The 12300-nt window shown below is 32.9% G+C and overlaps 1 protein-coding gene and 2 long non-coding RNA genes across 3 annotated transcripts in view; 1 reads left to right on the forward strand and 2 right to left on the reverse strand.

The window, feature by feature from the left end:
- Positions 1-12300, forward strand: part of LOC117342402 — a 91126-nt gene that overhangs the window by 42276 nt on the left and 36550 nt on the right. The window lies entirely within an intron of this gene.
- LOC117342406 lies at positions 5629-6988 on the reverse strand. The gene is made up of 2 exons (XR_004535854.1): positions 6554-6988; positions 5629-6097 (listed from the first exon to the last, which is right to left on the reverse strand). It is a non-coding gene; the product is annotated as an uncharacterized LOC117342406 (long non-coding RNA).
- On the reverse strand, positions 8600-11796 carry LOC117342405. Its single transcript, XR_004535853.1, has 2 exons — positions 11302-11796; positions 8600-10703 (listed from the first exon to the last, which is right to left on the reverse strand). It is a non-coding gene; the product is annotated as an uncharacterized LOC117342405 (long non-coding RNA).

The raw sequence follows: 12300 nt of genomic DNA on the forward strand, positions 1-12300 counted from the left end.
TCAATGCTGCTTTTTTTATTCTCGCTGACATCAAATGGCGATGACTAATCATTCGATGTTGTAATCCTAGAACAAATAATGTATTATTCATCCGCAACATCGTTCATAATGTCCCTTCATTATATATGGAGCTTTGAAAAATGTCATAGATATAATACATTAAAACAGTGTAGAGCTCTTGTAATTGCATGCAGCTTGAGAATAACTTCACGATGCAACAGGAAGTTAGGATTGCTTGATGCTCATTGATATGCCTATTGGTTCAGTATTCTTCGTTCTGGTTTTTATGTTGAGGTGATGAAACTTTGACTTGACCTTAATTGGCAATGCGATTATCGTCGTTGGACCCTTATCCTTCCTGAACATCATTTTATCATGTTGGTTAATATTGCCCTTTCCTTAACATGTCGGTAACCCTTATAGGTTTATATACGTTTATTTGGACAACATTGGTCGTTTTCCTCTGATCATTTTTAATCGAGCTATAACATGTTTTAAATATATTAGTATTTGGAATAATTTATCCAGGTTGATAAAGCAGACATGATAGAAGTTATAGAACATCTATTTTAATTTACATTAGTAACCTAACTGAGTTAGCTACTGGTTCCCACCTATGTGCTAAACCTATTGCTAGATTCATCTGAGAACGACTATAGTCAGTTTGGTCCTTGTAGGATTCGTCAGTGATGTTAGTGACATCATGATCTGTTTTGTCCTTTAATGATTGGTCATTGATCCTAAGGGCCTCAAGTGATTATAGAAGGCAACTTAACTGGAAACAGGTAAAACATATCAAAATCTAGAGGGTAGAAAAACCACATAATTCTAATGAATTCCATAACATTGAAAACACAGTATAAATCACAGGACTGTATAATATTGTTTTTTTAATCATCAGTGCTGATGAAATTTATCAACTCGTGCCAGCCAATTTACCTTTCCGGAATTCCAATCTATATTCAACCATTAACTGGAAACTTCCAGTGCAACATATTGACTCTAAACGATAATCGTAATTCCACCCAGTACATCAAACGGCTGTGAAATATACCCGAGTTATCTGAGGACCAAACGCATCATAGTACAAGTATTTAATGTTAATGGATTTAGGGGCGTGATATATCTACATAGCAAAATAATAGTTATGCAGTTAATTAAATAGAGCAAAAATATTTTACGAAGCACTCTCGATTTAACACTTAAACATTTCCCATGATATCCTTATTTCTCATACTAATTTGTGGTTGACAGTTGTCATAACAGCCTTTCACCTAGGCCACAGGGGCTCGATTACCCGCCCAAACATAAAAAAAAGTATGGGCTTACCTGCCCGACGAAGTGTCTTTTCTTAGATGAGACACCCTGTGTGCTTCCATCTATGCCAACAGAGTATTAAGTATTAAGGTACAAAACCAGTGATATATACAAGCCTATAACTCATATTGATGCAATTTCACAGAAATAATTTGATAAGCTTTTAATATGTATCATAGAAAACCGTTGGCCTTGCTGATGGCATGTAATTTGTTAAGATGTTTGTAAATTCCAACAAAACATGCGGAAATGTACGGTTCAAGGGGGACACACTTAGCCCATTTGTATCATATATATTGTACAAAATAGACATACCGTTTGCTCACAAGTGTCTACAGCACACAATGTAACCAGTGGTTTGAATAAATTTGACTATGTGTAAATACTTGTTTTATGTTTACCTTGACATGCAAATGACATTTGTGAATTATATCGTACAAATATGGCAAGGAGGTATTCAAATTCCAACCGCTTTTGGGTGAAAAGGCACCTAACTCACCAGTTTAACAATTTGATTGTATAATATTATAATAATAGTATTCATAGTGTATATACGTTCATAAAGTCAAATTCGGTTAAGCAAATGCTCCTTTCGTGTGTTACAGCCACATGTGAGCATAAACAGTATGGTTATTTTTCAGGTTTGATCATTTGTGTGACTTGGAATTAGTCGATGCTATATCCTACTATAAATTAACTGTTAATATAGTAAATGTCTTGATACACACTTAGTTAATTGGAGAGAATATCAACACTAAATATAAATCTTAATTCAAAATCGATAAAAAGGAGGGGACTGTACATGAATAAAAGAAAACAAAATAAAATAACACTGAACAGGTTAGGTAGATTTTGCTGACAACTTACCAAATATGATTGTAAACGTACTTTATTACATTTTTAAGTGTTTATCAAAGACTGTTCTGAACATTGAAAGTTGCATTGACAGCAAATTTCTCTCTTTGAAAGATCGTTGATTCTATATGCCCTAACCCTGCAAGGAGAATGGAACCTGTTAATCCTAAAAAGAAATCCTCTTCTGTATTGTCAACCATATCAAACAACCTAGATCAAATCCAGATCACATCCAGTTAATGCTAGGTTCTTGAAAAAAGAAATGAGGAAGTTTGATACAACATAAAACATATTTATATTATATCATGATTGCTACCACAGCAGCTTCACTAAATAAGTTCACTGATACATTTCTGCATGGATAGGATGAAAACATGCGTCACACTACTTCTTTTTCATTATGAGCGCATTAAATTGTTCGAAAAGAACTTATAAATTACCATACTGCTGTCTCTTGGGGGGAATATGTTTAAATTTGAAATAAGTAATGTTTTTAGAAATGATGTATGTGTATCCATCAAGATGAATAGGGAATACAGATATTCCACACACGGATTGCCATATTGTCGATTATGTATGACCTCTTGTCCCCATATAGAATCAACGATCTTTCAAAGAGAAATTTGTTCTCAATGCTAAACACTTAAGAACGTAATAAAGTACGTTTACAATCATATTTGGTAAGTTGTCAGCTAAATCTACCATTCTATTTATCCCCTCTATACTGTCTTGGTGATGATTATTTGTATATTTCATATCATTCTGTCATAGAACATGGTTCTGTATACCAACACTGGTAAAAATGGCGTTCTATCTGGAATCATAGTTGAGTCTGAAGAGAGCTGAGATATGTCGCCATACTGAAGACGTTACTCAGCCTAACGGTTACTAGTAAAAGACAAATCCCCTGACTTTACACATATATATAAGGTTGCTTATCTCTCTGCTATCAATGTTTATGTAATGAAGATAGAAACGTATTAGGTTAGTTTTTAAAGTGAAGACACAGTAATCAGATTGAAATTAACGATTAGTTTCGTGAACAAATATATGTGGTACATTTTTAAATTACCAACCATTGAATTTAAGTACAAAGAAGCTACCATTTGTATGTATTTGTTTATTAATATCTTATATAACAGCATTGATCGTTTGATTAATGTTTACAATACAATAGGCTTTTGATCACGTCGTCCGGTAGATTTGTGAGATGAACAAAAATGTATTAAAGCATTTACTTGTAATATTATCATGATATCTTTCAAATTCACCCGGAACTTTCACATCGTTTATACATCAGTCTGTTAAAAATTGTTTATCACAAGTGTAAATTTAATGTAGCATATATGGTCCAATCTAAGTATTCACATCAACGGACGGCAATCAGATGATGATGTTGTTAATACACTTGAGTTCTTGGAAAGTGGAACACATTCATCTACTTCACTTTGATGAACTTCATGTTGACGATGGGCGATCCTTGGAACTGAACATTTGCCATGAGTGTTTCGAAAATGGTCTCTTCTGGGTTTTGTTGATGTTTATGCATGAACGATAGCGTCGCTTTCTCAAAAGATATACAATAAGTTCTCGTCATTTTGAAATATCCTTATCTTCTGGTCCAAAGGTTCAACTACGATTACTAAGATATCAGTGGTCGTTTTTCTCTGATCATCAAGCCATAGGGTACTTTTAATATGTTGCATTATTTAGTTATCTGAGTTAGCTATTGGTTTACCTCCTATGTGCTCCGCCTATCACCAGTTTTCGTCTGAATGACTATAGTCAGTGTTCGAAATCATTTTTCACTTTGGTCAAAATCGCCCTGATTGATTTTTTTTAACTACAAAGATAAATATCATAATATGGATGGAGATGTGCAAAACACCCATGACTTCCATAATATTGAATACATTATTTCTTCTGTACCGTAACACCTTTCAAATGAATAAAAACTTGACAAGCAGATTATGATCAACTTCGTACTAAAATTACGGTTTAAATTACAGGAGTATATAATATTGTACTTTTAATCACCATAGCTTACGAAATTTACCAAATGGTGTTTGTATTGTGTTTCATTAGTGACCTTCCCCTTTTACTATTCCGGAATTCCAATCTATATTTAACTATTTACTGGAATTTTCCAGAACAACAGATATGATTCATAATTCCAAACCAGTCATTGGTCTTTCAGATAGAATAGTTTCAAAAGAAGACTATAAATCATACCAACGTTATCTGATTTTGAAAACCAAACGCATAGTCATATGTGATGTTAAAATGATGTTCGAAGTGTAAATCAATATAATAGATACACCACAGATAGATAAAAGGTTTAATTGAATATGTACTATATATGACCTGTATAACCGGCTCTTTACATATACTATGAATGTTTTAATAAATAGTTAGTTATTGCTGACAACAACAATAAGATATCGACACTAAATATAAATAGTAATATAAGCTAAAAAAAAAACCGATTAAACAAGGGTTACACATGGACAACATAACAAGAAAAACCGGAAACCCCCTGAACATTCTAAAAAGGAAAACATTTTCTTTCTTTTTAACCATATGCGACAACCTTAATCAAATCCAGCTCGAGATGTTAGGTTCTCGAAAATAGAGCCAAAGTAGTGTCATATGCTATAAAGCGTTTTCAAATAAGATCTTGATTGCGACCAAAACAGCTTCACTAGATAGTTTTACAAAACATTATCATGAGACCAATCAGGAAATTAGGAATATATTATTAAATTGGCGTTGGGAGTTTATCTTCATAGAAAACTTTAATATATCTTTGGTTCTCAAAATCAACTTCTTGGAAAGGTTAAGATAGTGATGCCACAATGAAATACATTAACATTATAGGTGAATGAGGAACTAATGTGCTAAGCAACATCTACAGACTAAAATACGTCAGTAAGGAATGGATGCATTCTTGAGCAACGGTAATAATAATCTTTAATTTTCAATTGTTGCTTGTTACGTCACAACAATGTAATACACCATTTATTAACTGATAATGATATGGTTCTACATGGATAGCAATGAAAACAAGAAGCCAAAAATGGCTTCCATCATGGATAGGATGAAAACATGAAGCCAAGAAGGGACACACTTATATTCTATAATCAAGCGCGTTAGAGTGTTGAAGAAGAACATCAAAATCACGTTCTTGCTGTGTACTGGAGGAAATATGTTTAAATTTGAAACGAGTGTTGTTTTTTGAAATGATATATAAATAAATGTTAAGAATACCGCTCTGACATGCATTCCATTCCATTGTCTTTTTTTTTTTAATAAGTTATGTACCTCATTTTCAATTTGAGCTTTTCCTGACCCCCCCCCCCCCCCCCCCCCCCCCCCTTCTAGACTTTGCTGCCAATATATAAAACGTAATGTTTACATTTACATTCATTATAGCAAAATGAACACAAAAATAACGTATGTAATTGAATATTACTTTTATTTATTGCAATTCAGTTTAATGATGGTCAATGAAAAGACAATGGTTGGATCAGTAATAGATAAAATGGCGTTACACACTAATAGTATAATCTATAGGTGATAAAACAGCAAGTGGTTTATTTATCCCATATAAAAACAAATAATACAGCAGCTTCGTCCACAAGATTGATATGTCCATTTTGTTCCGTTGATATGAAATTCGCTGATGACGTGTTCTGAGTTAAATATTCATAAGTTTGAAAACAGATCCTTCACTGCTGCTCTTAAACAAACTGCTGACATTAAATTTCAAAATGATGATACTTCTTTCCAAATTACCAGTTGTGTGTTGTTGACATCTAAACTGGTGTCCCAAACAGGTAGTGTCAGTACAGGTAGTGTCAGTACAGGTAGTGTCAGTACATTTGTTTTGTGAATTCCATGATCTCAATAACAATCCATCAGCAACCTAAAACAAAGAAATTTAAAATAGCGTTAACTACTTTTAAAACTCAGGACGATGTTTAAAATAATAATTAAGAAGTTTCTTTTGTATGTTGATTTTATGTTATTTTTTTAACTGTTTGGTTGTATGTAAAAATGCGTTTTGATACAGACATAATTGGTTCTTTTTATTATATGAAATGGAAATAGTGTCTTGTATTGGACAAAATACACCAAGAATCTGCAAAACTGATCAAATTCATGGAATAATCTATTATATTCGTTCTGTAAGCGACGTTTAGCCAAAAATCTTGTTTAGATTTCGTTACTATAAAGAGAAGTTTATCCGCTTGATAGAAAGATGCAATAATGACTGGCATTGGTTTTGTAATTTTAATTTCTATTTTTAAATAGCGAATATATGGTATGTAATATCTTTTGCGCGCGTTTAAAGTCCAAATGAGAGAATTTAATGACTTACCTTTTTTAGTTTGTGTCATTAGATTTCCCATAGCTCGGTCTTCCTTGGATTTTTCCACTGAGGCATACAGCTATTATGCCGAATATACCGAAAACAACTATTCCACCTATTACGATTATTTCTAAAGCCACCATTGTTTATAAATTAGTTTTTCATACAAAACAATGCACGTAGTTAATCTAGTAACTAATTCCTAAGGACAATTAAGTATTTTATATATTACAGCCGATTCGTCCTGGGGATGTTTAACGTTATTTCACTACATCGTACGCTGCTGTCTTATAAATGAAAAAAACAGGTATTTCTGGGATTTTATGAAAAATCCCATTGCCATTTTCATCAACCAATCATATTTGCTCATTCAGGACGAATCCACGTAATCACTTTTCAAGGTAACAAATTCCATTGTGTATGCGGCACACTGTCCCATCAGTCAGAACGATCAAATAGGTGTGACACACACGTAGCTTAACATTCCCAGTCATATCTACCCTAGAATTGATTGGCATTACTTAGCATTAGTTTGACAATTATTCTGTGTACTGGTACAGATGGACAAACAATCTATAATAGGAACTGCAATTTCTATTTTGAGTCTGATAACACAATATGTTACAATTCAAGGCTTACTGTCTTTGAACATGTGTTGAAATACTTTGATGAATTTTAATTATGTGGATTAAGAAAGCAACGACTGTTTTTTTATTTTTATAATGTTTGCCTGGTGTTGCCATGGCCATAAACATGCATGATTTGTATTAATAAGTATCCCTAATATTTGTTGACTAATGAAATGTAATATGTGTCTTTATTTTTCAGAAAGAACATTAGTATTTCATTTTTTATATCACTGACATCAAATGACCATGACTAATCATTAAATGCTTTATTTGTTAGAGCAGATGATGTATCATACATCCGCTAAGTTATATAATGCTCTTTTACTATATTAGGAGCATTGGACTTAAATTTCTATTATTTCTACTACCTCAGAGTAATAAACTTTTTTGATAGATAGAATTTACAGATATAATCCACTTAAACGGTGTAGATCCCTTGTAATTAGATGCGGCTTGGCAATTCCTTCCTGGTTGGAAATTAAGCATGCTCAATGTCGTTTGATATGCCATTGCTTCAGTCTTCTTCATCCTGGTTTTTATCTCGAGGATATGATACATCTTTGATTTGACCTTGATTGGCAATGCGGTTATCATCGATGGAGCTGAAGATGCTTTCTGAACAATTGTTCGTATTATCTGCATACTTTTTCGAGGATGGTGTTGTCAAAATTTCCTTTTGTCATGTAAGTTAAGACTCTATTTCCTTAACATGTCATTATTCCCTACTTACTTGCCTTTGAGATATGAAAAAATATGTTCATGTCAATAGTTTAACTACGGTTACTTGGAAATTTATGGTCGGTTTTCTCTGATCATTTTCCATTGACCTGTAACAAGTTTTAAATACTTTGCATTATTAACTTAACTGAGTTATCTTCTGGTGCTCAACCTATTGCTAGGTTTCATCTGAGAAAGACTATAGTCAGTATTCGAATCCGAGCAGCTAGAAGAGTCAAGTAAGTGGATAATGTTGACTCTGATTTACATTCGGCTGCCGTATATCACAAAAATCTTACGCCTTTTCTGAAAATAACGTTCCATTCATCTCTCAATCTGGTTAAGTCGTGGTTTAATTGCTTGAGTAAAAAAGCATTGTTCAAATAACACACGATTATAGCACCAGTCAAAATTGAGAGTAAATATTGTACAGTCAAACTGAATAAAACTGCATCATATATATATTTGTCCAGGTAGGATTCGCCAGTGGTGTTAGGGACATCATACAGTTGATTTGTCCTAGTATGACTCGCCAGTGGGGTTAGGGACATCATACATCTGTTTCGTCCTTATAGGACTCGTCCGTGGTGAAAGGAATACCATGCATCTGTTCTGTCCTTATATAATTCGTCATTGATGCTAAGGACCTCAAGTGATTTTAAAAGGCAACGTAAATGGAAACAGGTAAAAAGAAATACCACAATTCTAATGAATTCCATAATTTTTTAATATATGATTCCTTCTAAACCGCGTCACTTTTCAAATGAATTAAAGCGTTACAAGCATTTTGGGACTGTATATTTTCTTTGTTTTAATCACCAGTGCTGATACCAACTCGTGCATTATGTGTGATTGCTTAACTAGCCAATTTACCTTTCCGGAATTCCAATCTATATTTAACCATTTCCTGGAAACTTCCAGCACGACATATTGACTCTAAACGATAATCGTAATTCCACCCCGTACATCAAAAGGCTGTGAAATATACCCGAGTTATCTGAGGATCAAACGCATTATAATACTTGTATTTAATGTTAAAGGGATTTTAGGAGCGTAAAATAATATGATATATATACATAGCAAAATAATAGATATATTCAGTTAGGAATTTAATGGAGCAAAAATACTTTTCGTAAGTGTCATTCAAAGCTTGAATTTTATATTTTTTTTATTCCTGAAATAAAATCGGAAAATGATTCATTCGTTACACCAGACGGTAAAGAAATTGTGAACTGAAGTAATCACTTACGCAGCACTCTCGATTAAAAGACATTTCCTATGATATCCTTATTTCTCATACTAATTTGTGGTTGACAGTAGTCATAACAGCCTTTCACCTAGGCCACAGGGGCTCGATTACACATCCATACCTGAAGTATGGGCTTACCTTCCAGAAAAATTGCAACAAAACATTTGTTTCACATAATTTTTACAAAATAGACATACTGTTTTTTGAATATATGTAAATACTTGTTTTATTTTGACCTTGACATGCAAATGGGGCAAGTAGGTATTTCAAACATCAATTTCCAACCGCTTTTGGTTAAAAGATACATATTTCTAAAAGGGCACCTAAGTCATCAGTTTAACAATTTGTCTGAAAAACGACCTTCTCTATATAATAATATCTCTTAAATGTATTATATAGGAGCATTTTATTGACTGTAATTCCTCCCTCTATGCCATAATTGTGTGATATTATTCATAGTGTGTATACATTCAAAAATCTAAATTCGTTTTTTTTTTTCAAATTTGTAATAGAAAGTAGTTATGAAAAATATCCTGACCGTGTCGGGCTGCGAACATTAACATTTTAGGCATATAGGAACTAACGCGCTAAGGAAAACCCGCAGACTGAAATAAGTCAGTAAGATGCGAATGCATTTCTGCACAACAATAATGATATTCTTTTTAAAAACGTTTATTGTTTGTACCGTCACAACATTGAAATACATACCATTCATTCACTGATACATTTCTGCATGGATAGGATGAAAACATGAGGCCAAGCAGGGCTTCCATCATGTGTCACACTACATCTATTTCATTATCATTATACTTATTGAAAAAGAACTTATAAATTACCATACTGCTGTCTCTTGGGGGAATATGTTTAACAAGTATTATTTTTAGAAATGATGTATGCGCATCAATCAAGATGAATAGGGAATACAGATATTCCACACACGGATTGCCATATTGCCTTATTTATCAATTATGTACCTCTTTTCCCCATATAGAATCAACGATCTATCAAAGAGAGAAATTTGCTGTCAATGCAGCCTTCAATGTTAGAACTGTCTTTGATAAACACTTAAAAACGTAATAATGTACGTTTATAATCATACATGTATTTCCTCAAGAAAAATATCAAACATTTATACTTGAGCATATCTTTTACTTATGATAATTGAATTGAATGATATTCAAGGAAAAGACAATTGTTGAATCAGAAGTAGATCAAAAGATGGTACACACCATTAGTATAATATGTATGCGATTAAACATATATTAGTGTATAAATGTGGAAAGTAAGTAAATATGTTATATATTACAGCCGATTCGTCATGGGGGTTTTCTAACGTAATATTTTAAATGTTAATGTCCATTTTGCTCCCTTGATCCGGAATTCGCTGATAACGTCTTTTGAAATTATTCACAAGTTTGAAAACAAAATGATGATACTTCTTTCCAAATTACCAGTTGCGTATTGGTGACATGTAAACTGGTGTCCAAACAGGTAGTGTCAGTACAGGTAGTGTCAGTACAATCTTTTGTGAATTCCATGATCTCAATAACAATCCATCAGCAACCTAAAAAACAAAGAATATAGCGGTAACTACTTCAAAATTATGTACGGTGATTCAAAAAGAAGATCCTGGTGTATTTTGTTTTTGGTTTTGTGTAAAGATGAATCTCTCGATATAGGCCTAAGTGGTTCTCTTTATTTCAATGGAAATAGTGTCATTTATTATGAGAGGCTGAAGTAAGGTTAATATTTTCAAATTTCTTTTTAATACCTTGATGTAGTAGTAAAATCTGCTATATTTGTTCTGTAAACAGCGTTAAGGTAATTCCGCGTACATATATTACTTATGGTTATATTGTTTTCCTCTGTTGACGTTTTTAAAGAATGGCACACGACAAAGTCGAATGTAGTCACGTGGGTTCGTGTGACGAGATCGCGAAGCGTTCTGATCACAAGCGGTACTATGTATATTCTTGTAGGACCTACTGAATTGTAATGCTTAGTGTTTAGTACTGGTGTACTAGGTATTTCCAAAACACGATTACTGGTACTTTCAATTTCGTGATGAATAGAAAGTTTTAGTTTTATGACATATTTTAAAAAGACATATGATGCCTGATTTAATTTTAACAGTGATTTGACAGTTCCCTTATTTAAAATACCTTAGTTTGTAAATGTTGATTTTACGTCTAACGTCGAACTGTCCATTTTCTTTGAGAATAGTTTCGTAATTCCATTTGATATTTTCGTTGGCCTTTTTTCCCGTATTGCCGTGTGACTTTAACACTTGCGTGCCTATTTGTTGTAAGGATTGCCCCCTTCGTTGGAAATTCAGCCATTTTCATATCTTCAACATGGAGATGAGTCCAGTCAGTGTATTGGCCACAGTGACACCTTCGTAGTATACATTTAACTTTATAATGTTTTCCATCAAAGTGTGTGTGTCTTGTTTTCGAAACGGAACCACATTTTTTACTTTCGTGCATTTCGCCCACAAATTGACCACTTTTCTTGTCCAAATAATTATGTAACTTTGACGAACTCATCTTAGTTTTAAAAAAATCCTTACTGTTAACTGACGACTGTTGTTTTTAAAGTTTCTAAATATGTTATATGCTTTAGTGTATGTATGTGTCGTATATATATTCCTTTCTCCGTGGAAAGCCTGAAAGAACAACTTTATTGGTTGTTATAAATAGTGACTGATCATCTCGTGACCGATAATTATTGTGACCCCTGTTTATGCAAATTAGAAGTTCATTATCATCGAACTTCGCACTTGTATGTTTTATGTACAAATTACCGTCAGCTGTTGAATGTGTGAAGTGAAAGATTATAATGAAATGTTTATGATATGGATTTTGCAGCATGTAAACCCACTCAAATTTTGCGAGATGTTTCCAGTGCGAAAATCGTTGAAACATGATAACCGCTAAGATGTAAAACGCTTTTTGTAGAATATTTACATTTTAAAATCAATAAAAACTAATATGAAGTGATAAGATTTTTACTCAGATACATATAGAGTAACCATTGGATATTTCCTATTATAAAAATGTTTAGATATATCTCAATTTATCTCTGATATTTACTTATTGTCTTTTGAACAGTCCCACGTATGTTACAAACGTAACTTTATGAAAACCTTAAGTAAACGATGT

The sequence above is a fragment of the Pecten maximus genome, chromosome 14 (assembly GCF_902652985.1).
Source record: "Pecten maximus chromosome 14, xPecMax1.1, whole genome shotgun sequence".
Taxonomy (NCBI): Eukaryota; Metazoa; Mollusca; class Bivalvia; order Pectinida; family Pectinidae; genus Pecten; species Pecten maximus.